Source organism: Aedes aegypti, chromosome 2 (assembly GCF_002204515.2).
Source record: "Aedes aegypti strain LVP_AGWG chromosome 2, AaegL5.0 Primary Assembly, whole genome shotgun sequence".
In the NCBI taxonomy this organism is placed as follows: domain Eukaryota; kingdom Metazoa; phylum Arthropoda; class Insecta; order Diptera; family Culicidae; genus Aedes; species Aedes aegypti.
Genome location: NC_035108.1, coordinates 232,862,307 through 232,889,996, shown reverse-complemented (window position 1 = coordinate 232,889,996; position 27,690 = coordinate 232,862,307). Strand labels below are relative to the sequence as shown.

Below are 27,690 nucleotides of genomic sequence, written 5' to 3'. Positions count from 1 at the left end.
TCGCTATATACTAAATAAACACTGCTGGGTGGCATCTGCGATTTTATTATATTTGCACTGTAATATATTCTCATTGTGTGGCTAAAATGTGTTTGACTAGAGCTGACAGGTTTACACTTGGGCTGTGGTTTATCAGATTGAACACCGTCAGGTACAAAATATCTAATGTTACACTAAAGTATATAGCCATAACTAGAAATGTTTATTTTAGTGACAAATGACAGTAATCAGACTAAACAGTAGTAATGGCATAATAGTAAAATCACTTTTTCTATCCTTCCTTACAAATTTTCGAGTATGACTATTACAACATTCACGTTTTCTTTGATAACACGACAGTAAGGGTGCAATTCGGACTGCTCCTCGTAGTGAGAAGATGCACACGGGTTGAAATCACGAGAAGAACTAAACCGAGCATCGCGGCGCTTGTTGGGGGAGGATAGGCATCGTAAATCTTCTCCATTCCCACTCGAATTTGATTTCTTTGAGCGCCAGCGACACCCAGTTCAGTGGTTCCCACCATTGTCTTAGCGCTCGATGAGCTTATATGAGACTAAAGGCATACAATTTTGTATTGATTTGCCGTTTCTAAATTTAATAAATATTATGATTTTCGTTGTTAACCTCCGTTCAATATCTAATAGAATAAGTTATTCATTACTTATTTTTAGGCTATTGACAAATTGATATGTAAAACAAATATTCAGTTTTTTTTTTAATTTTAATGAAAATCAATTTTATGGTTATCTGCCGTATCTGCCCAGCAAAAAAAAAAAAAAAAACGGTTCAAAATGCTGCTACTTCAATGATGGATTTCTTTCGTTTTAGCTCCAATAGAATTATATGTATGTCTGGTTTTGGGGGAACCATCGGAAGTTTTGGAAATGTTTAACGGTTTGGAGTTATTCGAGTCAAATTGTGTAAAACCATTTTCCAACTTCCATTTTCGTTAACATTTACGCAACTAATTGGTATACATCGAATTCCATCTCAAGTTATTTCTAGTTTTGATTACGAATATCATTGTAGGTTATTTTGTCAAACAAAATTTTCACAGGCATCATTTAAAATACACCAAGAAGAATACATAAATACCGTCGATGGGGGTAACAATGGGTCTAGGGGGTGAGATAGGATCAAAAGGGAAAAAATCTGATTGATAAAATATTACAGCCAATAACGCTGATATTACTAAAATCAATAGTTCATATGCTAGGGAACATATTATACACATCATTAATCAAAATATACTCTTTTAGACAATGTAGTTTTTGTTTAATATATCAATAAACTTGAATGTTGAAACTAGCGAAAATTTACAACATTAAAATTCTCCTGTGCAAAGTATCACGCATGTACTTCAACCTCTGCTGTTATATTAGTAGAAGGTTGAAAGTCTTTTCATTACACTTCACTCGTATTTTCCGGAATCCATTTGATTCTTCCACAAAAATTTTATTTTTTTCGATACGGTGTCTAAAACATTATCTCATCTTTTCTCATTAAGATGTGTTTATTCTTTCTAAATATAGCAACCGTAACAAAGCCAATGGTCAATGGCCAATGGTACAATGGTCTTTCTAAATATAGCAACCGTAACAAAGCAAAGTATACAGCTTCTCAAACCAGCAACTGTTTTTCGTGCGCAGCAACTTCGTAAATTTTTATCAAATAATTTTTTCTATCTTCAGTTATTTATTAGTATTTTTATATTATTAAACAATCATCTCATGGAAGTACAAATGGTTGTTGGATCTCGGAAATACAGGGATTATGACGTTAAAAACTGCCTGAAATCTATTGATCGCGGAAAATCACACTGAAATTTAACTATTTGCGAAAGTTTGAAATAATCTCTGTTTCAGTACAACTTTGGGGAAACTGAAAAGGTTTTATGGCAATGAGGATAAGACTTTGTAGGCAATTTAAAGAATAAATAAAACAAGAAAATTTATGTAAACTTGACGATAACCAGCATTACGTACTTTTTGTACATAGCTTTTCAAGTTTTTGGTACAATCGTACTTTCAAGTGGGTTTTTTATACTTTTGAAACATCCTAGATGTCTAGATCGTATTTCATCAATATTTTTCAGCTGTGAATAGTTTTGCAATCATATTCCAAATGACCAAATGTCACCTCATCTATGCGGTGAGATTGGGACATTCATTCACTACAGTAGGGGAAACGCACTAATTTTCGACCTACAAGCCAATTTTCAGATTCTCATACAAAGTAGGCCGAAATCATATACGCCTCTTCACATCTCGATATCAAAGGGACCATCGAGATAGGGAGAGATCGAGACAAAGAATATTAATTTAATGAACACTAGATTGAAAACCACTTCGTTACTAGGAAAATAATAAAACAAACAAACTTCATTTCGAGTTTCCAAATTGTTCTGAATTACTTAAATCTGGTCTCGTCTAGCAACCTTTGATAAGGCAGCGTCCATTTATTACGTAACGCTAAAATTGAAATTTTTTGACCCCCTCCCCCCCCTCCGTAACGCTTTTTGTATGAAAAATTTAAAATTTTTGTATGAACCGTAACGCTCGAGCCTACTCCCCCCCTCCCCCTAGAGCGTTACGTAATTTGTGGATGCTGCCTAATGTTCATATCGACATATGGAGAGAAAATTGTGAACAAAAAATCAACAGGAACATATCGAGATAAGGAGGATATCGATATGTGGAGAGAGAAATCGTATGCAGAATGAAGGAACCGAAGCAATCATCGACATAGGGAGAGATAGCGAGATGTAGAACATCGAGATGTGGAGAGTCGACTGTAAATGGGTCGAAAAATAGCGCTAGGACGAATATTGGCGGTTTTCCCTTATGGATAAATCTTCTTCTTCTTCTTGGCATTACGTCCTCACTTGGACAACGCCTGCTTCTCTTAGTGTTCAATGAGCACTTCCACAGTTATTAACTGAGAGCTTTCTTTCCCAAAGTTGCCATTTTCGCATTCTTATACAGCTCCGATTCGATTATCCGGAGTATCGTTTTTTTTCCCTCCGGATAATCGAATCCTTCGGATAATCGAATTACTAAAAGAAAAATTAAAATCTACTATAAACGAACCTAAATATTATCTTTTTTTCGTAGTTTAATTCATATAAAGCAATCGCGCAGCCAAAAAATATTTCTAGGAACATTAGGGGCCTTGAGAAGAAAAACAATATTTTGACCAGCATACACACAAAACACTTTCTTAAATCCCCCCCCCTTTCCTAGGTCAAAAACTGCAACACCATTTATATTTTATATCACTATACCAAATTATCTCAAATTTATGCATTAAAACTGAAAAACAAGCATGTCATAAAACAAACTCCGGATAATCGAGTCTAAAATTCCGGATAATCGAGACTCAGGATAATCGAGTTCGACCTGTATCGTGTGGCAGGTACGATGATACTATATGCCCGAGGAAATCAAGGAAATTTCTTTTACGAAAAGATCCTGGACCAACCGGGATTCGAACCCAGGCACCTTCAGCATGGCTTTGCTTTGTAGCCGTGGACTCTAACCACTCGGCTAAGGAAAGCCCCAGTGGATAGTGGATAAACATTTTTCTTTAATTTTTTGGACAGTTGTTAATGTACCATCAGAGAACATGGACTCTGAATTTGAAGTTTATTGAAGTTAAATTGCGATAGTCATTCAATAATTATTTCGCCCATATCCTTTTTTTGACTCATTTTCACCCCCAAAGACGGTGTGATTTATTATAGTTTTGACAGACAAATTTATTGTATAATCATCAAATTGATAGTAAACTACCAGTTTGTAGTAAAAAAATCCTTGGAAACCATACGTTCACGAATCACTTTAGCTTCGGTTACTCGGGAGCACAACAGATGCGAGTGAACCATTTGGTTTTGTTTTTGTTCCGGTTCAGCAATATGTTCGCCACTTTCCATCACTGCTGAACTTTTAAATCCAAATCAGAATCACCTGAATCGGATCCGAATCGCCCAACGGACGTAGAATCGGAAGCTTATCACCCAGTTGACTAGAAATCCATAAAAATGAAATTAACGGCTTATGAAGAGAAACAGATATTTAACTCGACGGACCCCCAAAACAGAACTGAAAAGTGCTACTTTTCAGCACCGTTAACAGTGCTGAAAAGTAGCACTTTTCAGTACTGTTGTAAACTAAACATTGAATGCAATGGATAAATTAAAAAATGTATTGGAAACTACAAAAAAAAAATGGAATCGAATCAGGACTTGAATCATATTTGACTGACCTAAAAAAATTAAATAAAAAAAAAAATCGAAACGCATTCCAGTCACTTCAGGTGTCTCTCAAGGTTCTCACCTGGGACCTCGGCGTTTCGTTATCTACGTAAATGGTATTTCCTTTATTCTTAAAAAAACTTGAACTATTAATTTATGCCGATGACGTGACACACTTCCTGGAAATAAAGATGGGTTCAACATCAAACGGATCTTTTGGTGCTATGAAATAGGGGTGGGTGTTTTACCCCATTTGAAACAGGTTTCGTTATTATAACCGATTTTGTTTCAATTATGTTAAAATTTCCTCCATCAATTCAAAGTGCTTCAAAAAAAAAAAATAAAAATAAAAAAATAAACAAAATTTGATATTTGAAACAAATTTTGATATAATTGTGCTACATTTTTTTTTTGTAATCCACTAGTCGGGTAGGGTGTAAAAAAGCATTCTAAAACTCATCGTTCGTCCGAATGGAGGGTGGCGCGCTTTGCCCCCTTGGGCAAATTACCCCCAGTTCCCCTATGTGCCCGATACCGAAATGCATGATCATTACAAGGAAAGGAAATTATATTTTCATACTAGGGGGGAAGGGGTGTTGGTTCTCCTACATTGATACCCACCCTCTCTTTTCACCCTTCCTTTCTAGCACCAGCACCAATGCATATAATGTCTCATGTTAAGCAATATACAGAAAGTTTTTCACATTTTATATACATCACAGCAAGCGTAAATCGCTACAGGGCTGATATAAGGCCGCAAATTGCACAAGTCCTATAGGAATTGTTTTGTTAAATTAACTTTTGATCAAAAAACATACACCTGTGATATGTTCATATTTTGTGTAAAACTAGCTCAGCTTTCCAATGATGTAAAAAACTTTCAAAATCGGCGGTTGTCACACCATGAAAATTCAGTTTTTCCGATAAAATCCAATATGGCAGCCAAATTCAGTATGGCCGCCAAATATTTTTATTTTTGCAAATTAAGCTCCTATGCTTTCTTTTTCCAAAACCTTTGTTTTTGTGGAGGGGTTTGTTCTGTGAATTTCTGAGTTATGGCAGTTTGAGTGAGCCAAGAATTGTCAAAAATCGAGGGATTCTAAAAATAATAATAATGCTACCGGGCTGATATAAGGCCGCAAATTGCACCAGTCATATAACATAACTTTTTGCATATCCTATGTTTTTTAATGTGTGTAAACGAATTTCAGCTTTTTTAAGACGAAAAAGAACAGTTCAAATTAATCGCTGTTGATGTACATACATTTTGCTGCACGCGTCCCAGAGTCATCGTAGAAATGTTCCCAAATGAGGCGCGGTTCAACGCAACTTGACAATCCCTGAACTAGGGGAAGAGCACAATCGTTCGATGGGAAGTACAGGAAAGGAGACATCTAAATTGCAATTACTTACAAAAGCAGGATGGGAAAATAGTCAATGGATACCAAGGAGATACAGTCATGACGTTTACACTGGATATTCGTCCATGCTATGTATAGCCAAATTAATATCCTTATTACATTTATAATATTGTAACAGATACTCTTCAAAAGGTTTATTTTTATATCTTGATTTATTTCTAGAATAATGAGTCATTAGGATGTCTTATGAATTAAAGCATCGAAAAGGATCAGTTTGCATCGTTGTTCAAAAGCGTTGGTGCATAGAACTCGTTTCGTGTTCTAATACATTACGAAACCATGAAACCATATCCAAGTTTAAAAGAACGTTGAAATGAATTAAGTTGTGTTATGGAAGGCTGGGTATTCAGTTTTTTAAAATCGTACTATGACAGTCAAGAATCAAATAGTTACTAAGAAATCCAGATGGTCTTAATCAGAGCTAGCAAAACTGTAGCTAATACCTATGCGAACTTCTTATTCTGTTATAATTATTATGCTATGACATGGCCTGGTTGTAACATCCATGGTTTTAAAGTAAAGATATTTTCAATAAATCTTACCTATTTTATTTCGTCGGCGTGGTTTCCGTTTGATTTGTTGTCCTTTGGCATTGTTTGTCTTAATGTGAGACTTCCATCTCACAGGAAGAGTCGGGGATGTTGCTGGAAATAATTTCGAATAAGGAAAGATGGAGAGTGGTTGATTGGGTTTTTATTGTTGGTCATAACTAAATGGGTTCCAGTTTATTTTGCTTTCGGAAATGCGATATCCATGTAAAATTTACGACATTCAAGATTTTTTTTTCACTTCTTCACTTGTTCTCAAAATGTTTATTTTTAGTATCTGGTTTGGTTTGGTTCCGGAGATGTCCCATATTTTTTGGGATCGACTCATAGTCATAACCCACGTAAATATCTTCATGTTACTAACATGATGTTATTTTATAGGTTATTTGCTTTTCGAAACTTTCAGAATTCTTAGAGACAATTCAATAAATTATAAGATGACTAAACAAGCCGAAGATATTTTATTTGGAGAGTTGTTTCTGAAAACTTGTGAATAAATGATGCAAAAACATCAGAAAAAGTTATACCTACCGATTTTATTTAATTTTATTTTTGTTTCATGCCAAAAATATACTCCCTCAAAAAATAACCACTATCTCTAAAATAAAGTTAGTTGTAGTTGGGGGTGAGATTGGGCCAAAAGTGTATCGATCCTGATTTATTTTTAAACAACTTTCGCAATTTAACTTGACATGTTATGGTGAATATATGAATACGTTCATGGATAATGTACTTGCTGAACAAATAATTGAAGTTCGTTTATTTTCCTTTGATTAGAAAATGTATGAAAATTGACCCAGTGTCATCCCTTTGAAGGGATGGCATTGGGCCAAACAAACTAGAATTAATACGCAATAAGAACAAATCCGCTTCGGCTCAAGTTTTTTAACAGCTTACCAATAACAATTGATATGAAGGACATGAATATGGGATTTCAATCTAATATTCATCCACCAAAAAGTGAGATTTCATATGAAACATTAAAAAATATTTTTTTTTTCTTCTTCCTGGCATCCCGTCTTCTCTGGGACAGAGCCTGCTTCTCAGCTTAGTGTTCTTATAAGCACTTCCACGGCTTTTGACTGAGAGCTTTAGCTTTCTTGACCAAAGTTGCCATTTTCGCATTCGTATATCGTATGGCTGGTATGATGATACTCTATGCTCAGGAAAGTCAAGGAAATTTCCGTTACGAAAAGATCCTGGACCGACTTGGAATCGAACCCAGACTCCTCAGCATGGTTTTGCTTTGTAGCCGTGGACTCTAACCACTCGGCCCCTTAAAAAAAACAATTTATACCGTTTTAGCCAAAGGCTGCACAGACTGAACAATCACGAACATTAGGCAATGGTCCAGTGATGAATTTTTTGTTTGACGAAAAGTTTGCACCGACTTGAGCGGGAATCAAATCCACGCTCCATGGCCCAATATGCCTAAACAGCTAACGCCGCAAACCGCACGGCCATGAAGCCCACAAATGGCCTTATTTTCAAGCTTTTTTCATTGATTATTAAAAACAAGCTACTAGTTCCAGCTACTAGCCACGATGATACACGATCTTCTGAACCATCACATGGTGTTATACTCATAAAATTAGCATGAAACATTTCGCGTTTAGTATAACACATTCACATGAGAAAGCTACATTCATTTATTTGTCCAAATTGACCAAAAACAAACCCCCGTCGCGATAAATAATAACGCAATGCACAGTATACTTTGGGAGTTGTAATAATTCTGTAGTTCGAGGTAAGTAAAATTAACTCAGATAAATTTATTTGTGAAATTATTCATTTGAGTGCTGTTCGGAGTTTAAATCAAAGTGTTTGGAATATGATACCCAATGAACACAGTGTTCGACATTTGAAGCAAAATGTTGTTACAGCTAACAATTAGGTTTCGCGAAGAAATTAAAATGTTCACAAATATCAGCTAATTTATGCCTATCAGATGCATTTGAAGTCACTGTCGTCCTTAAGTGTTTGTAATATGAGTCAAAACGGTGCAGAAAATTAGCTTTATAACTTGCTATGCAATGCTTATATGTGCAAAGTTTCACTTATAAGATATCGTCGAAAGGCCTTATGCGTACAACAGTGGAGGCGATATACACTACCGTGCAAAAATGTTCTGTCCATATCTCTGTGATTACACGTCTAATTGAAACTCTCTTTAGCGCATTCGAAAGGCGCCCGTTCCGAAAATGCCCATATTGCATGGGTTTTCAATGATTTTACTAATCCGGAGGCCGCCATCTTGGATTCCAAAATAGCGTCGGATATCGATTTTCATCATCCCCTCGTCGCGCCCGTTCCAAAAATACCCATATTGCATGGGTTTTCAACAATTTCTTGACCAGATGCCGCCATCTTGGATTTCAAAATGGCGTCGAATATCGATGTTCATCATCCCCTCGTCGTGCCCGTTCCAAAAATACCCATATTGCATGGGTTTTCAACAATTTCTTGACCAAATGCCGCTATCTTGGATTTCAAAATGGCGTCGGATATCGATGTTCATCATCCCCTCGTCGTGCCCGTTCCGAAAATACCCATATTGCATGGGGTTCAACAATTTTCCTTGACCAGATGCCGCCATCTTGGATTTCAAAATGGCGTCGAGCATCAATTTTCGTCATCCCCTCGTCACGCCCGTTCCGAAAATGCCCATATTGCATGGGTTTTCAATTATTTTACTAATCAGGAGGCCGCCATCTTGGATTTCAAAATGGCGTCGGATATCGATTTTCGTCATATCCTCATCGTGCCCGTTCCGAAGATACCCATATTGCATGGGTTTCCAACAATTCTTACACTCCTGAAGCCGCCACATTGGATTGCTAAATATGGAATTTAGTTAATTTTCTATACCCATCGTCCAACAATTTTTATTCTATTTTTATCAATTGATAAAGGTAGAACCTCTATTATTGTTATTTGAGAGATGTTGTTCATAAGAATTTTTTGGGATAGGGATACTATCACTCTATCCTCTTTCTCTGATAGGAACCATTCTCTCATTGATACTATCAGGATGGACAAGAAGTGATAGTATCATCTGGCTGAACTGGTAGTATCAGTTGTCTATCAGATAGATGATAGTATCATCGTCTATCTAATAATTTTGATGCCTGCCCGTGAAATATATTTTTGCAATGAGAATACATTTTTTTTTTAGCCGAACACATCAAGTTAAATTGCGAAATTAGTTCAAAAATAACGACGGTACTTGCATATTTGTTTTCAGTGTTCCATGATTTTTTTTCTGGTTTATGAATATTGTTCGATCCACTCGGATCAACTTTGCCAGTAAAATTGATTTGCGTTCCTATTATTCTCAGTGTATGAGAAAATAAGAATAGGCCCTTTGCAAATCAATTCACTTATGACTCGACACAAAAACATCATCCTCTGATTTCTTGTAGAACAACAGGAGTGATGCCAAAATAGTTCAACCATTAAAAGACGTATCTTTTATATGTTTCTCGGTATATTGAAGATTATGCCCTACAATCTACTAATAAGAAAGGCTCAATTGTAACCAATGCATGCTTTGTTGGCTAATTCCAATAAACTAATTAGTTGTGTTTTATTTTTTCGGTGAATTTAAATCGTGAATAATAAATACACCGCAATTGAAAATGGTTTTATGGCAACCTAGTCCAGCAATAAAAATTGATTGCCGAGGAAATCAAAGTGCCTTAATTTCAATTTGTGATTTAAAGCATAAAAATTAAGTATTTTCGAGTGCTTTATATACAAATCAAAAGTTCAATAGTGCATAAGTGATCGGTGCGTAGCTTGTGTGAAAAAATTGGCATAGGAGCTGAGAATTGGACCTTTTAAAGTGGTGAGTTTTTGTAAGCTGTTCTTGTGTTGTTTTATTCGGCAGCTCACAAATGACGATAATTTCGTAAGCATTTATTTGATTCAATGATAAAATCCATGTTATATATTATTTTTGTGAAAGATGTGATTTACATGGAAGATTATAGTTCAAGGAATATGTTGAGTATATTGAAGTTAACTCTTGTTTCATAGATAAATTTAAACAAGGAGGATAAGTTAGTGTTGCCGAAAATACCCTCAGGGTGCCGAAGCCATCATTTACCCTACTTCGTATGTAATCCCAAAAAACATTTCTTGAATTTGGCACACCAATTATTTTTTTTTTTTTCAAAAACGTACTGAAAAAACATGGCTAATTTTCTCAGCATTGGATCGACCAAAATTTTGAATCAATGTATCATTAGAATCGTAATCTTATATTCTTTGAAGAGCGCTCACAAAATGTTGGCGGAAAAATCTGAAAACTATTCATAATCCATGAAACAGTCACTCAAATCATCGTGCAAAAGTTTGGGTTCACTCCTCAGAACGATGCGTATCGTGCAAAAGTTCGGGATCGCCTGAGCCGCACGCAAATTTTTTTGTCAATATACCATTTTTCAACCGATTTCAATAGTTTATAGCTTTTTCAAACGAAAATAATGGCGCGTACATGATGGGTGTGAGATTTCACAACATTTTCGTGTTTTAAGAAAATTCAGGTGAATCCAAACTTTTGCACGATACACCATACTGAGGGGTGAGCCCAAACTTTTGTACGATGACTTGTTTTCAGATTTTATTGCCAAAATTTCGAGAACGCTCTTCAAAGAATATAAGATTACGATTCTAATGACACATTGATTTAAAATTTTTGGTCGAGCCAATGCTGAGAAAATTAGCCATGTTTTTCCAGTGTGTTTTTTCAAAAATGTCCTAACTTTAAGTAAAAGTTAAATATACAAAATTTAAAAGCGGTTTTTGGAAAAAAATACAATTTCGAATGCGCCATAGAGAGTTTGAATCGGACGTGTAATCACAGAGATATGGACAGCAGAGTGGTTCAAAAAATCGTTTTTGCTCCACACCGCTCATTCAATCCTAGGTCAAATTATAAGTGTCCTCCCAAAATGTGAGCTCCATCGGATGAAAATTGAGACTGCACAAGCTCTTCAAAGTTTATATGGGAATCACTATGGAAAAAGCAACCAATTCATTAAATCGGTCATAGTGTCATAGAATCGAATGAGCGGTGTGGAGACTAATGGACAGAACACTTTTGTATGATTTTAGGGGTTGAACCCAAACTTTTGCACGGGAGTGTACGTGCAAATTGGACGTGATGAAAGATGACATACAATGCGATGGTTTATATTATATTGCGAACTAATCTGTAATCTCATGTGACTCAATTTGTGATAACAAATGTTGATTTGACAGCTGCTACGAATTCTTTGGACTTACTATGTACGAGTATACAAGAAAAAACGAAATGTTCAAATGAACTCAAAAAATAGCGTTTTGTACGAGGAAATTCACCAATCAAACGATTTTATTCATCGTGTAGTGCAGGTGTGATGTAATTTGAATGAATGAACGAGTTATTGCGTAAATTATTATGCGATTTCTGGTTGTCTGGGAACTTACAAACAAGTTTTTTAAACAAATCTCCGAAAACTTCTCTCGAGCTTCCATGGAGATTCTATGTAGACCTTCAGCCATTCCTCTAAGGATTCTTCAGAAAATGCAATCCTTAAGATCTACCTTATATGTTTCCTTCCTTGTTATTTTCAAATAGGTAGGATTTCTATACTAAATCGATTGGTGATGGTTTTGCCCGAAGAATCACTCCAAGAATTTCCATAGATTGCTCTAAAAAATCCTCTTGGAATGTTTGCAACATGACCTTGACAATTTACAGTTATCAATTGAGAATATCTTACTTTTTTCCAGTAATTCTAGTATTCGCCTAAAAAATCCTTCAAGTATTTTGCCATTGATTTTTCAATGTTTTTTCAGAAACACCTTTATTGGTTCTTGGGGAAAGTTATATGCACATCCATAAAGTTTTTTATTTTCTGTGTCTGCGTTATTTCTCCACATAATTGGTTACGCATCGCAATTTACCCAGCGTTTACTTAAAGTACACCCTGAACATGTTGTTCATGTTTTTTCCTCATTAATTCTTCCAGTTGAATGGTGTACTCGCCAAGCCACTATACTGGTGAATAATAGTTTCAGTTTTTCATCCACCATTTTCACCAGGAATTCTTTAATAGATTTCACCGAACTACTTGGGCACTTCCATGATTCACTTTGGCATGGGGGGTTTTTCTTAGCTGAAATGTCTGAAATTTAGCAATAAGAAGAACTTTAACACGACGCATATTGTGACGAAATATGAGCCCCGTAGCTTTCAAAAAACCCCACTGCCAAAGTGAATCAAAAGTGCCAAAAATAGGATCCGGCTCCCAATCATCCTAGATTTCTTTAATTGTTACTCAAGAATTTTCCTATGGAAATCTTTATATTCTGGAATTTTTACAAGGAAATCTTTCCAGGAATTTATCTGAAGATTGCTCTTTTTAGAAACGTATCTGTTCATTTTTTCAGAAACCTTTTCCATGATTCATTCATATTCCACTATAGATTCTTATAAATATAAATATCGCTTTATTTTCAGTAATTTATGTATAAATTTCTACAGATATTTCTCTTGCTTCCTCCAGAAATATACCAAAAATTCTCTAGGAATACCGATTGCTGTTTTTCAAGACTCCTAAAATACTTCTAAAAACACGCATTTGTTCAAGGGTTTCTCTGAATCCCGTAAAAAATCACGAAAAAATTCTCCAATTATGAACTCATCAAAAAAAAAACTTCGACTCATTAACTATTTAATTGACTAACCTTTCCTTGATCCATCCAGAAATTACACTAACAATTTCTTCAAGAACTGCTTCAGGGATTTGTTAAAAAAATCCTAAGTAATTTCATCAGAAATCAATCAAGGTATTAATGAATTATTGAAGGAATTATTCGCACCATATTTTTAGTTAGTGAGCGAAGGTAAGGATTGGGCTAGATTTTTCATCAAATCGAGAATTTTTACGGATAGGATTTTTTTTTTCACACAATCCGATTGCAAGTTTAGTTTAGTCTATTTATATATCGTGAAATCAATTTTCTAGATCTCATATTCCTTCGAAAGATTTCCAAACTTAGACTTACTTTAAGGTGGTTATAAAACAAAGCCAAACTTTGAATTTTAAAGTGCACTAGACTGGAGAATTGGGCAACCAATACCATCGAAAATCGATCAAATTGCTTGCTTGCTGGTGGTGGCCAATCGATCAAATTTTCAACGCGGAGCGCTGTTTGGTTCTTAAGACTTGTGCTCTTAAAAAATCGAGATGTGACTTCGTTCTATAATTACCTCAAGACATTTCAAACCTCAGTATCAACTATGTGAGAAACTTTTCGGCCGGTCCATTTTCCTGTTATTCTTGTAGAGCTATTATTGTATATTTTCATTGAATAATTGCTCTTTTTTCATAAGTAGGCGGTTATTTCAAGTTATGCCATTAGAATAAATAATAATGTTCAAACTAATAAACAAATCCATCAATATGAATTATAATTACACTGTTCGACAAAAAACATCTTTGGAAATCGCAAATCACAATATTATCACATTTTTCACTGACTTCGCCATCGGCTCCTGATAAACCGCCTAGCTCATGTAAGACCACTTACATGTCAGTGTCCAACAATTTCCCGTAGTCGTATTCTTGTCATTCAAAAATGTTACTGGATTGCATTGCTCATTGCTTTATCTAATGGAGCAAAGAATCAATTCCTAATCAAGCGTCTTCTTGAACCTATAATAACTATTATATAATGAAGCAGATTTGTGAAATATAAAAAAAGTAGTACCGTAATCCGGGGTATCATTGATCAGCGGGGTAAGATTGATCGGAATGACTCATCTCGTAAAAAGTTCGTATCATCATTTATTGATGGAACATTTCCAAATTACGAATGGTGCTTCTCTTTCTTATATTCATAAGCTAATGTAAGTGAGGGTTTTTGCAAAAATTGCTTTTACATTATGCGTAAATTTGTCAACTTTTCGAAGCAATGAATTCAATGGGTGAGGATAACAATACCGAAAATTCATGCCTCACATAAGTTCTGCAAACGATATGAGCAAGGAAAATGCGGTTCTTACTAAAAATTGCATCGCCGAAAACGATTCCGTTGTCAAAACTTTCATAAGTATGCTCAATTAGGCAACATTAACGAATTACTGTAAAGAATAAAGGATTCCCTTAGGTAATTGCCTACCTTTAGGCGTATTCCGTGGTTCGAAGTGTTTTTAATTTTAAAATAACTCAAAAAGTAAATAACTTGTAAGCGTTTAACCTTCATATTCGGCTTCGGGAGCCATGATTTAAGTAAGTAACGATATTTTCAATATTACCGAACGTTGTTTACATAGGCGATCAATGTTACCCCATATCAGCTAAATCAAAATATCACTTAAAACATTTTTTTAAACATGCTTAAATCTTTCATAAAACAAAATGCAGTATATAGTCACGAGCTATGAGTGACAGTACTTGTTTTAAAAATATAAAATTAGCAACATTTGCTTTTTCAAACGAAATATTTAAGAAATATTCAAAAAAATGATCAATGTTACCCCAGATTACGGTATTTATATGGGGTTCTGCACAAAAATGTACCTGTCCCTTTCACTCTTTCGTGAAATTTGTAAACAACAAGGCCAGTAAAAGTCAAAATCCCATACAAAATCAAAACACTGCAGAGGCCTATGATGTACACCCTCATATGCTTGTTCAATGATCATTAACCCTTCCATTACCAACCCCCCTAAACGAGTGTTGGAAAAAACACGTTTTGGGCTGTAACTTTTTTGTTTTTTGATATTTTTAAACCAAATTTTGACACAAGAAGCGCATATCCTTCTAGTTTGAGGGCTTGGACAGAATTTTAGGATTGGTCACCTGGTTCCGGAGTTATTCCGGAATCAAAATGGGTGTTTCAAAATGGCCTCTTTCGAAAAAGTGAATTTGCAATATGAAATCAGCTGATTTTTTACAATGATTAGCTCTATAAGGTTGAGGACGGATGTCTACAAGGCCATCATGGTCACTGCATGCCGCCGATCACAATTTCCGGATGTTCCGGGGAACCGGTTCCGGGGCCATTTTAGGAAGCGAGTAAATACTATCATGCGACACATCAAACTTCATGATTTTTTAGATAATTGCATTCTATGACAGAGCTGCATAGTTCAAAACTCATTTGGCCACTTTGGAACCGGTATCCAGGTTTCCGAGGAATCGGTTCCGGGGTCAATTATTAAACATCGATGAACACTGTCATGCGACACATCAAACTTCATGATTTTTTAAATAATTGCATTCTATGACTGAGCTGCACAGCTCAGAACCCATTTGGCCACTTTGGAACCGGTATCCGGGTTTCCGAGGAACCGGTTCCGGGGTCAATTATTAAACATCAATGAACACTGTCATGCGACACATCAAACTTCATGATTTTTTAGATAATTGCATTCTATGACAGAGCTGCATAGTTCAAAACCCATTTGGCCACTTTGGAACCGGTATCCGGGTTTCCGAGGAACCGGATCCGGGGTCAATTATTAAAAATCAATGAACACTGTCATGCGACACGTCAAACTTCGTGATTTTTCAAATGATTGCATTCCATGACAGAACTGCATAGTTCAAAACCCATTTGGCCACTTTGGAACCGGTATCCGGGTTTCCGAGGAACCGGTTCCAGGGTCAATTATTAAAAATCAATGAACACTGTCATGCGACACATCAAACTTCATGATTTTTTAAATAATTGCATTCTATGACTGAGCTGCACAGCTCAGAACCCATTTGGCCACTTTGGAACCGGTATCCGGGTTTCCGAGGAACCGGTTCCGGGGTCAATTATTAAACATCAATGAACACTGTCATGCGACACATCAAACTTCATGATTTTTTAGATAATTGCATTCTATGACAGAGCTGCATAGTTCAAAACCCATTTGGGCACTTTGGAACCGGTATCCGGGTTTCCGAGGAACCGGATCCGGGGTCAATTATTAAAAATCAATGAACACTGTCATGCGACACATCAAACTTCGTGATTTTTCAAATGATTGCATTCCATGACTGAGCTGCACAGTTCAGAACCCATTTGGCCACTTTGGAACCGGTATTCAGGTTTCCGAGGAACCGGTTCCGGGGTCAATTATTAAATTCAGTAAACATTGTCATGCGACACATCAAACTTCGTGATATTGAAAGTCATTACATTCTATGGGTGAGCTGCAACGCCTGGGACCTATTTGGCCACTTTGGAACCGATTTCCTTGATTCCGAGAATCCGGTTCGTGGACAATCTTCAAAGGTGACTAAATACTATAACGCGACACATCAAACTTCATGATTTTTCAAATTTCACATACCGTGGCTGGATTGAATAGTGTAGAACTCATATGGTCATTTTGGAACCGTTTTCTGGGTTTCTGGAGAATCGTTTGCGGGATCGAAAGATGAGTTTATACTGTCATACGATACACCAAATATTAAAATTTTTAAAGATAGTATATTTCATGAATAAGTTGCATTGTCTGGGACCTATGTGGCCACTTTGGAACCGATATCCGGGTTTCCGAGGAACCGTAAAGGTGAGTAAATATTGTCTGGCACCTTAATGGATGTCTTAAATATTTTTTTAATCTTCCATAACTCACTCTTGAGAATTTAAAACGCAGGTTCCATAGGAAAGTTTCTGATTCAAGTATCATATAGATTTTGTTTTTAAACACCAACACGGTAATGCTTCCAGTGCACGATTTGACCTTTGAAGGAAGCACCACACTAGACAACAGACACTAGCATGCAACGCCCAGTAGCACAGTTGGAATACATTTCTGACGAAAAGTTTTCCGGACTAAGGCAGGAATCAAAGGGGTCTGCTAAGGGGTGTGGACCTCGACGCGATGCGGCTAAATGCTTGGTAACACACTAACCACACGACCACGAAGCCCACAAATTGTTTCACTTTAGTATTACGAAAGATACTGCATACTGTAGCAATACTGCAAAATTTAAAACTCGTAAAATATGCTATTCAACAGTTTTTAGTCGAAAACATGTAACACCCTCAATTGAATTAATTTTAGGAAATTAATAAAGAGAGTTCAGCTGATCATGACATTGTTCGGAATAACTACAGCCAACTCCCCACATCTCTGTCGATGATTTCTTCGGTCCCTTCATTTTGCAAACATTTTCACTCTGCATATCTCGATACCTACCTATCTTAATGTGAATTTCATTCCAAATTTTCTGTCCATATGCCGATATCAAAGGTCACTAGACTAGGTTTCAGTGATCCAAAACTAATTTTAAATACGAAATGACGTCTGTTTGCTTATTATTTTCCTGGTAACGTAGTGATTTTGAATCTCGTGTTCATTTACACATATGATCTTTGTTTCGATCTCTCCCTATATCGATGGTTCCTTCGATATCGAGATGTGGAGAGTAGACTGTATCACAGTTTTACAAAGATGTCTTTCAAAAATTCCTCTAGAAATACTTATAGAGAAATCTTCTCTTGTGAAGCAATTTCTTGAGAAATTCCTTAGAGCTCTATAAGTGATACAGTGGTCACACTATCATGGGTCACCCACTATTATGGCTCATTTTCATTTGAAATGCGTGTGGAACAGAGTGACTTATAATCGTGACAAGGTGACCCATAATAGTGTGGGCAGTATAATTCAGAATTCTATAGAAATGTTTTAAGAAATTTCCATGGTTTATTTAAGGCATTCCTTTAGAATCTCTGCAAAAAATCTGTAGACAAATTTCATTAGATTGCAAGATGTCATATTTGAAAAACTACTTAAAGAATTCCCAGACAACCAAAATGTACGTATAACGAAATCACCTGGAGGCTTTGTATGTGCAAAATTTAGCTTATAAGATGTCGCGAAAAGGCCTTCTACGTTCAAAAGGGGAGGCGATATGCGTGCATATATTATGTGATGAATAATAACATACATTGCGAGTGTATAAATATTCTACCGAACTAACTTGTGATCTTATGCTATTTAACTTATGATGACAAATGTTGATTTGACAGCTGCTTCGGATTGATTCGACTTACTTTGTACGAGTGTACGGGACGAAATAAAATGTACAAATGAACTCAGAAAAAAGTGTTTTATGCGAGGAAACTTATCAATTCGACGAGTTTATCCACGGTGTTTTGCGGGTTTGATGTAATTAGTATGAATAAACGATTTATAACATGAAATTTCTTGCGATTTTTGGTTGTCTGGGAATAATACTTGACCCACTTATTCCATCCCATTACCCCATTGAAAAGTACGGAAAAGTGTACCATCTTAAATTTGTTTTACCAAATTAGGATGATAGTGTTGTCCAATAATACAGAATACCTAGATATAAGAAATTAATTTAATGTTTGGAATGATACTAAAAAATGTACCATCTAATATATCTGTTTTTATTTATATTTTTGTTTTTCATTGAACAGAACAGTATGTTTACCATGAAAAAAATAATAATCTCCGATTTTATTCAGAGATACAACGGATTTCGGAACATTCAAAATATTCAAGTATTTATCCTTAACTTGGCCACATTATCCACTTACATCGCTGATACACTCACCCCACTGTACCTTAACTGTAACACAACGCATCTTAAATCAGACTAGCGAAACGTTATATTTTGGGTAAGCAATCATTTTACGTTGACTGGTTCAAAACTACAGTCACCTCTCCCTTACTCGATATTGAAGGGACCATCGAGTTAGGAAGATATCGATTTACAGAACACAAGAGCAGTGTACCGTCAAGCTACCATTCACCGTGCATTTAAGAAAAATTTACTCTTCAAAAAATTATAAAACTTTTCCAAATAATTTGAAGCGTACTAGAATACCACTACATTGAGTGCAATTATATCATATATCAGGGAAAAATCCAAACAAGTGATGCATAACAAAAAATTACTCAAAAATAATGTTTCAAAATGTCATGTTAACGTCGCCTCGTACCGTTCTATGTCCCCATTTACCGTGCACACTAGTGCACCATTCACCGTGCGTATAGTTTTCGTCATGATTTAATTTTGTATCATAAAGAAACGTTGTTGGTGGAGCAATAATGTTGCGAATAGTGTGCGGACTCATTTTTAAGAGTATTCAAATCTTCATTTACAATAAAATTCATGGTTTGTTTTAAAAATGGCGCAATAACTATTTTTTCATTAAAATCGTTATAGGAGGCTTGACTGTATTGTCCAAACCATTCCATATTCACCCAAAAATTAAATATGAAGTAGTTTAATCACGACATAACAATAAATCTAATATTACCGAATAATTTCATGCCTTTCACACCAATGCACGGTAATAGGAACCATATATATTGAAAAGGGTCCATTCACCGTGCATTTGGGTTTCGACTGAGACACAATAAAAAATTCTATTGTGCATAAAATCTTGTTACTCATTCGATGAAATACATCTTATTAATAGTATCCACAGTGAAAACTTGTTGAAATTTTGAAAAATTTCAATCTCCAACGTTAAAATGAAAAATGTGAACTTTATGCGTTTCTAGTAAGAATGTTGAAAAATCTCATTATCAAACAGAATTCACATAATTTTGACTACATAAACTAGGTTTTTCAAAATGCTTTGTGACAAGAACTACTTCATTTCATCAGATTTATCTTATTTTGCTGGCAAAAGAATAATTTGTGAAAATTGTATGAATATTCTGTAGGAATTTGTATAAGTGCACGGTGAATGGAGGCCGCACGGTGACTGGTGACTTAACGGTAATTGCGTTCCAAGGGACCATCGAGTTAGCCATGAAAACCAACTTTTACTATGGTTCTCTAACTCGATATCGAGATACGGAATATCGAGTAAGGGAGAATTAACTGTATAATAATCGGGAATAATTTATTTGTATCACTTAATAAAAAGGTTTTGTTCCTACCTATATCAACCATTTGTATTGGTGTTTGATGTACATCCATTAGATACGGAGAGTCATTTACTTATACAATCTGATACAATTTTCACCTTGCTTCAAAACGTCTTCAACAGCCAAAGAACGCGACGATACTGTTGGTATCCACTGCCACTTCAAACGTCTTTTTATTTTGGAAGACGATTATTAGCCGCACTTTTCAATATTCTTCCACTCTGTATGATTGTTTTCACCTCTTACAGTCATAACATGCCTTACTTACTAATGAAGCTTCACTACATTGAGAATGTCATGTCAAAGTATCGCTCTAATTAGCCACCAAAGCAAATAAAAGCGCTTAAGACATCCCGTTGCATGTTATGTGGTGATGGAATAAAAAGCAGCCTTCCAAAACTAGGTTACAATAGTAGGCATAAGTATATATCCTGGAGACTACTTGTTTTATGAGTTCATTCATTACAATTCATCAAGTGATGTCATTTCAGATGGTTGCAACAGGAAGTTTAAATACAACATCGTGATTACCAAGGGAGACAATATGGCTATGTTGATATATGCTTTTATTTCGATTAGAAAAAAAAAAATGCAAAATACCAAGCGATGTGTAGGAAAATATAATTAAATGTGGTCTCAATCAGCCATGGATGTTTTTGTGTACACTAATAAGGATTAGATTTGTTCAATCGAAAGTCGCAGCGAGTCCTAAGGACTGTTCATTTTATAAAGTGGATGGTGCTATTATTATTTTTTGTTCATGGTGCTGTTATTATTTATTGTTCATGCTATACATTTTTTATTTATTGATAAAATTGAAATCGTTTTTCTGTGCATCGTTCCACTGTTATTCTGCAATGCTATAAAAATATAAAATCTTACAAAATGCTTTTGGTTGAAGAACTAAATTGTTTTTCCAAAATCTCCTAAGAAAAACTGTTCATCAAAGTTAAGCCCTTTTTTTTGCATAACAAAAATCCTTATTTTAATTAACAAATTATGTGTTGGGATCCTTTACTGTTCTAATATAGGTAGAGCTTAAAAAAAATCAATAATATTATACCATTCTCTAACACTAGATCACTCTAGGGATTTATTCTTTATGGCCAAACTTGCTGATACACTATCCTTCTACTTCCAGCTAAAAAATAAAGTAGAAAGCGTGTTAAAGATTGGTTTAGATTACTAATAACAAGAGAGTTAAATCGTGAGTTTAAATTGCATTCTTAGATATACATTTTACTCTTTATGGTCGTTTTATTGAAAAATCTCATACTTTTAAAATCATTTACGCATATTTATCGATCTACAACAAATTGTAGGAATTTATTTTGATCTGAAATCTGAGAATAACATATTATGAAAATAATACGTTGAAAATAAATTCAATTTCATTGCAGTAGTGATGCCAATTTTGATGATTATCATTCTGCTTTGAGAGGTGTGTGTGTGTGTGTATATACAATCCATCTCCCACTGACCGGCAGTGCTTTTATGGAAGAAAATTGTATGCATGTATTTATTGATACCCTTCGATATCTTTATATCTGCAGACAATTTTAGCCCGGGAGATGAAAGGTGATAGCTCTACTGAAATTCCAACGACCCATTTCAAGAATGGCAGTAAATACACACACATTCTGAGGTCATTTTCATTTACAGTAAGCCCCGCATAAAAACACCCAGATATCAAATGGATATATGAAATGTTTTTACACTTCCCAAATTAAATTTTCGACCCTGGCACGTATTTAGTTTCAAATGGTAATAGGTGAGTAAATAATAATAAAGAACGATTTTACCTGGATGTAATGCTCTTTTTTTCCGTCGCCACACTGAGCTTACCGCCAAATACTATACACTTTTTCACTGCACTACGCGCATAACATGATCGCTTCACCCGCCCCCGCAGGAGCAAGCGTCACGGTCAAAGGATCACACACTACTGAATATGCCCGCGAATCACGCCACTTTTCTCCCCCCCCCCCCCACTGCACTGCGCGCGAAACACGATTAATCCTGCTTGACCGCTTCACCCGCCCTCGCAGGAGCAAGCGTCACGGTCAAAGGATCACACACTACTCTATCATTCTGCTTTGAGAGGTCTTCTGAAAAATAAAACATTGGTTCTTTTATTTCACTTTAAACGTGAGGTGGAGACTAAATAAGCAATTCTATGAATGCATAGGGTGTTTTTCATATTAATACTATATTTGTACTTCCGTCAGGACGCACTTTGAACCTAAAAATTTTGCTTATACCAGTTACCTTTCAATTTTAAATAATTTTCTTCAAAAAAAAAAGGGTGAATAGGGTAGGTGTACCAATTATGGATGCAATATGTCAACAGTAGTAATAAAAATCAAGTTTTAACCGCGTTTCTAAAATGCAAGCATGACTTGTTGGTGTCAATTACTAGTTTAAAGCCTTGCGAATCTGTTGATTTAAACAGTTTTAGTACTAAATTGACTTTAAGCTTCTAAAAATGGATTTTAAAAAGCGTTGTCTTTGTACCAATTATGGCAATAGCGTTCCTAGCATTCGACATAAAAGTGTACCAATTATGGACTATCGAATATTTGCACGAAATGAATTCAAACGCCATGAAGAGCGAATGATAATGCAACGCTTATATGTAATAAAGATATCGCTCATAAAATTTTCCAAAAATTTTGGGTTAAATATATGTTAAATCAATTTTTTGCAATGGGTTCATGGGAGTAAATTAATTTTCGAAATAGAAGTCAAAATGTAGTGTAAATGCAAATTATGATACAAAACAGCATTAATGATCTCACATTACCTTTCCAGTGCCAATTTTCAACGAAAAAAGAGGGAAAATTCAAAAATCGAGTGTCGCTGAAAACCCCTCTCTATCATGAAATTAGCATCTTCCGCTCGCGAACGTTTCCGAACGTATGATTAAAAAATCTTAGTAATTGAGTACAAAACATGAAGATAATGCCTTACCGAACCGTCCCGTCGTAGAAGTCACCAGTAAAATAGCTTTACTTCTTTTATTTTACTGATCAAAAAATGTAAACAAACCGCCTCCAGAGTATTGCCATAATTGGGCTCTCATACACTCTTTGTACCAGTTATCGACATAGTGGAAATAACACGATTTCCAACTTAAAACAGTAGAATTGATTGCATACCAGCTAAATTTATTCATTTGTTCTCACTAGGTAACATACATTCATCGGTTGAAACAGTTTATCCGGATGAAAACATACATTTCGTAACGGAGGTTCCTTAGCCAACTGTTAAGAAGGTGACATATATGTGAGGCAAAATTTTCAAATGTTCATTTTTCGAAGCTTATTGCACGAATGTTCTTTTCAGGGTTTAGTTATCATCAAAAACAAATAGTTTAATCATTCCTGTGAATATAAGTCATTATAGTCTAGTGAAACAATAAGAAAAACCTCTTTTTGTTCCCACTATTGCCATAATTGGTACTATAGCCATAATTGGTACTTCTACCCTAAAATGGTTTTATGATATCTGCTAAATTTTTGCTTTAAAAATAACTTGATATTTTGCAGCAGGCTTTTGATTGATGATGCTCTCGAAGAACAAGTCTTTTTTGAAAATAAAAATTATAGATTGTCGAATTTTCCAGAAAATTTCTAATAAGGTACCGTGGGGCAAGTGGGTAATGGAAATCGTATAGTTGAGATTCTTCAATTTCTAAAGCCTATAAATTGAAATAAATGAGGTCGTATTTATTTCTTAGCTCTCACCAAATATAAGCAGTATGCTGAAATTATTTTTTATGTAAAACTGAAGAAAAAATATAGAAAAAGTTTTTGAAAAATGTCTCCACATGTGGGGCAAGTGAAAAGTTTGCCGTTTCAAACAATAAATTAAACTAATAGTTATATTCACGATCAGAGCCGTAGCGTTGCTTTATGGCGCTCTTGGCGAACCTCCGTTTGAGCGCCCTCTAATCATAGTCAAACCCAAAACATATCTTTATTTTTTTAATTAAATAAAGTTACGTTAAACGTACCACAAACATTCCAAAAGGTTTATATTTGAAATATATTGAACTAATGGTTAAACTAACCAACTATTTCAAAATTTCATTAGATAATCTGTTCGAGAATTTTGTTAAAAACAATTGTTGTGATAACAAGGGTGACAAGAGTATGTTTTTTTAGGAAGCTTTGTTCTTCTTATCCTGTGTCGTTATTAACCCTGAGTGGGCTCAAAATTCATGGGGCCTTCTTTAGCCGAAAGATTAGAGTCCGCGACCACAAAGCAATGCCGAAAATACACGTTTGTTCCCGATTGTATGAGAACCCTATATATAATTCTGTGGAATCCTACAGGGCATCCTATGTAACAAGGTTAACAACTAGACTCAAGATTGTATAGCAACAGTACTCTATTTACGGTGATACTTTTTTCCTAGAATTCTATTCCAGGATTTCATCAGATTCGCCTTCAAGGTTCTTTGAATATATTTCTAGGAATTCTGTTAGAATCCAGGCTATGGTTCAGTAAAGTTGTGTTTGACGAACTTGGCTGAAAAGTAAAAATTTTACTCCAAGTTTTGCCATCTTAACAGTTGAAAGCAGTGATGGAAAGTGGCGAACATTTCTACTGAACTGGAACAAAAACAAAACCAAACGCTCCCGAGCGTCAGTGCGCTGGTTTACTCGCATTTGTCTTGCTCCCGAGTAACCGGAGCTAAAAGTGATTCGCGAACGTGTTCGGAGCAGTTCAGAGTCAAATTGTGCTTTTGGGAAAAAGCTGCTTCCCCTCCGAGATTTATGGTTTTCGAAGGGGTTTTGACTACAAACTAGTAGTTAACTGTCGATTTGATGGTTATATAATTATTTTGTCTGTCAAAACCATAATAAATCACACCTTGCTAGGTTACTCGCGAGTAAACGTTCGCGAGCTTGTTGCTACTTCTTTTGACATGTTCTCCCGAGCAGACGGGTGCGGACTTACTCACACCTAGCCAGTTCGCGAGTAAGTGATATTTGTTAGGCGTTGGTATACACTCGTGAACTGCTTCGTGATGCAAACTTTTCCACCACTGGTTTAAAGTCGTAGGAGAGGAAGCGTATTACGTTATTTTGATGTTTGAATCAAACCACAGTTTAAATTTATGTTATAACGGCCATTAAAGTTGAAAAATAATACAGTGATTAAAATCTAGCTGCTCAACAAAATCGTTAGCATGGGACACGATTATATGACAAATATAAAATAAAATTATATTGAAAAAAAAATAAGAACTTCTCTAAGGAACCTTTAAATTATGAATTCGGTAATCCTCTGATATGCTTTCAGTAATGTATCAACCTTGAAACTGGTATCCTTATTAGATATGTATCTTTCGAAAGTAATCTTTCTAGGGCGTCACGCATTTTGGAGCCCCCTGAAGGCTGGCGCCCTTGGCAGGTGCCAGCTTGGCCAACCGCACGCTACGGCACTGTTCACGATTTTTGTTAACTTCAACATTTGTTAAGGCGTCGTAATGAACAAATTTTATTCTTGTCAATTCAGTTTTCTTCTGTACAGTTATGTTTGTTGAAATCATTCGACAACATTATAAATACAACATTTTTAATGCTAGTTCTTACATCATGCAACAGCAATTGTATTTGCGCTCTGTAAAATTTCCACCGCTCGTCATTTGTTTTTAAGAAATTCGGATATGACGTCAGATAACTCTTCGGGAGAAATCATTTCTTAGAACGATATCCTTCAATAAAGTATGTGGATTCATTTTTGTGTAGATAGACCTATACCACAATTTTATGTTTTGAAATAGACACATTTATATCGTAATGTTTGGCAACCTCTTTTAGAGAAGTTCCTTGAATTCTAATAGCTTTACACGCTTCGTGTTTAGTGTTTCTTGAATTATCAGCACGTTATGTTTTTCTATGATAATTGCGAACCTTGTTTAATAGCTACCTAAAAGAAAACACAAATTCAATCTCTAATGATAAACTTTTCACTTTGCCCAACGTGATCGATAGTGTTTCAATTTAGTTATTTCTAGGCCTACGTGGAATTATTTTCAAAACTTTTTTATTTCAGTTTGCAACTGTCAGTGAGGACAACTTTCACACCAAAATTTTATTGCTGTAAACCAGCAATTTTTTGCTGATTTTTTTTTGCTGTAAATTCAGCAATCGATCCAGCAAAACTAAATTTGCTGGATCATTCAGCAAAGCAAATTCGCATAAACATGACAGCTGTTTTACTGATCATCCAGCAATGTACATTTTCACTTGCTGAATAATCAGCACTTGGATATTTGTTACTATAATGGGGTTTTTGCTCCTTTCCAGCAGTTTTGGGTCACCAGGTCCTGGTTGATGAAAAGTTTAGGTAATAGTCATCAAGAAAATTATAAAAATGCTACTCCGTTTCATGCCATAAGCATTTATTTTCATAATTAAAAAATATGTTTTGCTCTTCGTGGGGAAAGGAAGAGGCAAAGCACCATTCGCCGTTCCGGTTGTGTTAGCATCCTAGAAATAAACACTTAAGTTGTTTATCAATATTATATATTTTACATAATACAGTACTTACTCAGATATTCCGAGGGATAAAAAATATTAGTTGTTACATTTTCCATAAACCTCCAAAATGGTAAATAGGACCAGTGGGAGAAAATTTTCTCGTTTTAAAATTTCAAATCGATTGCTGGTTATCAATCATTTGTCATACAAGTTACTGAAAATCAGTAAATCTGATTGTGTTGACAAGTATCCAGCAATTAGCACAGAACACCTAGATATAAGAAATGAATGTAATATTTGGAATGATACTAATAAAGAAATTCAAAAAAAACGGTATGATCTATAACTCGATAATTGTATGAGTTGATGATCCCTTGAATATTGAGTTATGGAGAGTCTACTGTAGATGCATACCTTGTCATATCAAGAGGATTTTTATTACAAAATATAAACTCTGATCTGAATGTAGTATTCTATATTATCTCCAAGCCTTCTTAGATTGAAAAAAAATGCTGTGTACACTATATATTATTCAATCTAAACGGTTTTATACTGTTTTCATATTCAGCCTAGTGGTAAAGTCCATGGCTACAAAGATAAGCCATGCTGAAGGTGTCTGTTCGATTCCCGGTCGGTCCATGATCTTTTCGTAATGGACATTTCAGTTCAAGACTCCGTCACTTGATATCTGCAGTAATCGCCAAAGGATCGTTTTACGTGTGTGGTGGCATCTGGATCTCTTGGATGTGACAAACTGTGGTTTTGATACAATTTTTCGTCAGGAGGCTGTACTATCCCTAAAGTTAGCATGATTAGCACACTGATCTATTCGGATAACAATCTTTGGTCGAAAATACAGGCGATTGAAAAATTAGCCTGAGCAACACTGATTTACGTAATACCTGCAGTCATTCCAAGAATAATCTGGGAAGTTTTCTGAAAACATATTTAACTCCTCTACTAGCAGCATCATTTTCTCACCACCATCAAAAATATTCAAATCGCAATAATTGTTTGCTTTTTTTATATGTTTGTACTATTTGCTACCCAAAAAAATCAGAGGGGG

The 27,690-nt window shown here is 35.4% G+C and overlaps 2 protein-coding genes across 7 annotated transcripts in view; one reads left to right on the top strand and one right to left on the bottom strand.

The window, feature by feature from the left end:
• Window positions 1-421, bottom strand: part of LOC5578894 (probable 3',5'-cyclic phosphodiesterase pde-5) — a 39,102-nt gene extending 38,681 nt beyond the window's left edge. For 5 of the 6 annotated variants that reach the window (XM_021844439.1, XM_001664052.2, XM_021844441.1 and 2 more), the window contains exon 1: window positions 286-421. The gene's annotated coding sequence lies outside the window, so the exon portion shown is untranslated. Of the gene's footprint in view, window positions 1-266 lie in introns of all 6 variants that reach the window. The other variant, XM_021844442.1, reaches the window with a different exon arrangement.
• The window catches only part of LOC5576279 (dehydrogenase/reductase SDR family protein 7-like), a 102,348-nt gene that overhangs the window by 64,013 nt on the left and 10,645 nt on the right, over window positions 1-27,690 (top strand). The window lies entirely within an intron of this gene.